Below are 5,000 nucleotides of genomic sequence, written 5' to 3' on the forward strand. Positions count from 1 at the left end.
TGAGCCATTAAATCTGGTATGAACTATGGTATGGCCGCCTTCGTTCAACACCGTTCTTTGGTAGCTATCAAATCACCGTCCTCCTTCCCCTTCTCGTGTCAAGAGAAAAAGTACGGCTTGGGATACGAAATCCCGTGCCATTGAATTTCACCACAACGTATTTCATTCGCACATTCGTGTTCGTATGAGACACTAGCCGTACCCCGATTGTACGCGGTGCTAGATGTCAAGCAAAACAATCGAAAAAAGATTCCCATCTTTGACGGCCGACTACGGTTCGACCACTGCCCATGGTTGATGATGGTACACCAATCAGGACGAATCATAATACCTGCTACTGTCGTTAGCTATCGCATATAACGTGGTAGCCGTATAACATTCATCAGACACCTAAATCCTATTCGCATTAGTCGGAGTCGGTTCGACAGAGCGACAGAACACGCTTCCGTCTGTTTAACCAACCGATCGACCATTAACTTGTACCTCCTCCGACCAAACCATAGTGCACCACATCATGGTTGGACTCCCTCATATAGCCATTACGCCTCACTGTTCGTACCTGTCCAACCAAGCCGTAATGTACAACATCATGGTTGGACTCCCTCATATAGCCATTATGCCTCACTGTTCGTACCTGTCCAACCAAGCCGTAATGTACAACATCATGGTTGGACTCCCTCATATAGCCATTATGCCTCACTGTTCGTACCTGTCCAACCAAGCCGTAATGTACAACATCATGGTTGGACTCCCTCATATAGCCATTATGCCTCACTGTTCGTACCTGTCCAACCAAGCCGTAATGTACAACATCATGGTTGGACTCCCTCATATAGCCATTATGCCTCACTGTTCGAACCTGTGCAGCCAAGCCGTAGTGTACCGCACCATGGTTGGTCGACTCACATGGCATGCACCCCCTCCGGACCAAATTGACCATACGCTCAAAATGCAGTTTTTGGGCTCAAAAGTCAATATTTTCGACGCATACGTTCCGAAATGTGGTCCCCCTATAGATAGATTTGTGGCCAAAACAGGCCAACTTTATCATGATTTGTAATAACTTTAACGCGTCGGTCCACCGCAACCAGCGGAACCGTATACTACGGTACCGTCAGTGAGACAACTATGCCTCGCATCGTGCGGCAGACCGACCGGAACGTAGAAGGCGGTTTCGCTGACATGCCCACTACAAGGGCCATTAATGGTTCATCATATGGCAAACTGATGGGAACATCTTAGACGAGTATGGGGATGTATCCCACTACAAGGGCCATTCATGCCACATCATATGGCAAACTGATGGGAACGTCTAAGGCAAGTATGGGGATGTATCCCACTACAAGGGCCATTCATGATACATCATATGGCAAACTGATGGGAACATCTTAGACGAGTATGGTGATGTATCCCACTACAAGGGCCATTCATGCCACATCATATGGCAAACTGATGGGAACATCTTAGACGAGTATGGTGATATATGGTAAATAAAAACTTGAAAAAAACTTAAAAAAAATAAGCACGTCATCGAACGATCAAGTCGTTCGAGACGTGCTATACAGTCCTAGTACGATACCTCCACTAGGTCATGTACTATCCACGGGACCGATTACCAGAGTAGAATCAGTTGGCAAGAGACATAGAATGTCGCACTATACCACTATATGGTATAGTGATATAGTGCGAAAAGTTTTACTGTCAGTGCTGAAAAAATTCGTTATCACAATGGTGACTCGAGCTTACATTGAGACAACACATATATCATCGTCCACCCAACGACGATTGTCGCTAATTGAATCATAACAAGTATCATGACTGCCGAACCCTTTCAGTATCATTGGAAATTGATTTCATGAAAATGTAAACAAAAGTTATCCCCCTATCACCCGGCGATGAGCCAGTGATAGACGACAATATTTGTCTCATTCGACATTCAGTTGAGCATCAACGGTATCATATTCATTCCTGAGAATCATCGTCAACCGGGTCGATTGGGCCCTTCCAATCATACGCAGTTCCCAGCGCCCTGGAGAATAAGTCTTTGTTTAATTTAATAAGTAAAATGTTTTCCAACGTATCTTTCCCAAGGCCAGTGCGTTGATTAGAGAGAACCAAGGCAAGGGCACTGAAAGACCGTTCAACAGAGACTTGGTTCGATGGTGTGGATAGTACAACCATTGCTACTGCATATATCTCTGGGTGCGTAGTCTTACGGCGCAACCAATGGTCCCACACGTTGTAGTTATGTTTTTGGCGTGGCTCTAGGTCCAAAGACTTAACTTGTTGAAGAAACCCGGTCTCGCAACCAAGATTCACGGATTCACCAAACATTTGCGTAAGATACTGATCAAAATCATCGGTAGACTCTGACGATTCTCTACTTGTACTAGCCGGTGTTTTACCCAGTTGGCAGATACGTTCCCATGTATCGACTATGTATTGCTGAATTTTATCTTTTTCCTCAGCCGTGAATATTTTAGAACCTCGATAGTTGAACCTTGGATCCAGGTATAATGCCATCTGAACCGCCTTCAATTGGCGCAAAATGTTCAATCTATTGTTCAACGACCGAAGTAAATGGGGACTGAAAGAGTTTTCGCGAACTTTCTGTACCTCACTCGTTGCCATCAGCCATGCCATATAGAAGTCAGATAACGACACGTGCTTCTCTTGCATTTGCTTTGTGCAGATGTACAACGGCTTAAACGTATCATAGTAATGCTCAATGAACGACCATTGATTGGAAAGGTCTAGTTCGGGAAAATTATCGGCCAACTGGTTAAAAAACCTTTTTTGGTGTACGAACGATTCCATCATTTTGAATATACCACCCCATCGTGTCCTACTCCAGACGGGTGGGTATGAAGCATCGTAGCTTTCAAACTCTGACCGGTACTTCACCAGCTTACATTTTCTAGCAACAGCAGTGATGGCTCGGATAGACTCATCGGATTTATCAACAACATCCAGTATTGCAAGCTGTAAGGTATGCACGGCACATCTCACAAGAGTAATCCTTTCGGACAGTTCATTGGCCAGTTCAGCAGTAACGTTTCGTTCACACTGTTTATCATCCTCTATCACATCCGACTCATCCAGCTCATCTATGTTCGTACCATCAGCCTGCTGCTCTGTAGGCATTACGTACGTATCATTGTTTAATTTTCTAACCGTTGCCACCATATTAGCCCCATTGTCGCATGTCACGGAAAATATGTTCTCAAGAGATAGCCCATAGTCGGCCAAAGTATCCATAACTTTTGATTTCAAGAACACCGCTGTTTGACTTTCTTTGATTTCGATCATACCAAGGGTACGAATGACCACCTGCTCGTCTAGGGCATACTGTACATTGATGCCTAAGATATGGCGATTGTGTCGGGCAGCAGAATCTATTTTCAAGCAGACGAGCTTGCCTTTCATCTCATCTATCAACATTTCTTTTAGACGACAGGCAGTCTTCGAGAGATGACATTTCATTGTGACACGGTTCAAAGTGCACCCAAGAGTCGTTGTAATCGGTTTCAGTAAGTCTTTGAAGCCTTCCCACTCGAAGCAGGAAATAGGAAGATGATGGAAGGTCGTCAGCTTAACTGCTGACGCAATTAGTAACTGCCGGTCAATAGCTATCAAACGCTTAGGAATTACTCTTTCCTTCTTCTCCATTGGATAGGCAATTGTAAGGAGATTGTTTGCACATGCACGTTCCGTATGTACGGTACGAAAGTGACGGATGAAGTTGCCAGGGGCAAATCTACTCTGGACGTATGGACATCCTGACGCGGGATCGATGTTGCAGATAGCTTTATCGCCCTGTCTTACTACCAATGACGACGCAATGTCCGTCAGTGACCGCTGCAGCTTATTGCGGTCTGCTCTTGTTGTAGGTGCCATCGTATAAACACCACACAAAATTTAGTCGTTAATGGTTTAACTCTAAATACGCTCCTCTATCTAAACACACACACTTGATAAATACTTCTTTGATCAATATTGAATTCGCACTATATCACTATAACCTTGTCTGAACCGGATTCGTTCGGAATACGATACGAAACCTGACAGACTCTCCCTCCTACGCCTCCGACAAGTGCCGGAAGCAACGGTGGTATCTCATTGTTGCCCGGGAGATAATATTTTACCCGAGCTCCCACCTATCTGGCAGTGGGCCACGGTAGTGCACCACTTCACCAGCGCTCATATAGCTATTCGCCTCTCTGTTCGTACCTGTCCCTCCAAACCGTAGTTAGCAATTCCAACAACCTACATATTTTCAGTTAGCTTTTCCAACAACCTATCCGATTTTTTTTTCTTAGCTAAGTCCAACACTTTTTTAGTTATTCCAACAACCGATTTAGTTCAGTCAACACCCGCATTTTTTTTCCAAAACCCAGCTGTTTCACATATGGTAGTGCCGTCCCCGCTCTGTCGAATGCAATTGACGTGAGCGTAGTACGCGGGATAGGTGATAAGTTACGAACGTAGGCGCAATGCCTATCCGTGCGGGATATGTGCCAGTTCGTACATGGGTAACATGCTGGAAGGCCGCAGCATGAGAGGCATACGCTTAGTAAACCGGGTTGACCGGTTGCAACTTGGTCACATTTGTATGGAACAAAAAATTTGTGCGCAGATTTTCCAAAACGGACTTCACGTCGTGAAAGTACGTCGCAAAACTACCAGAACGCACCATATGTCGTTACGTTCGTTTACCAAAGTAAGCCGTAACAACGATTTTAAATAATGCCTCTCGGTACGAACCATCACCATGGACACGTATATGGGCGGTCCGCTGTCTATGCCGCATCGATAGGCGTTAACGGTTAACACTGTATACATAACTACGGACGCGTATACGGGAGCGGTTCGCTGCATGTGCATCGCTGTTAGGCGTTAGCCATAGATACGTTTTCAACCAATCACCAATCTTAAACCACTCGTGCAATTAACAATTGTTACGACATGTACGACCCAGAACTTTATATCACTGGGTCGAT

This window comes from Malaya genurostris, chromosome 1 (assembly GCF_030247185.1).
Source record: "Malaya genurostris strain Urasoe2022 chromosome 1, Malgen_1.1, whole genome shotgun sequence".
NCBI classification, from domain to species: Eukaryota; Metazoa; Arthropoda; class Insecta; order Diptera; family Culicidae; genus Malaya; species Malaya genurostris.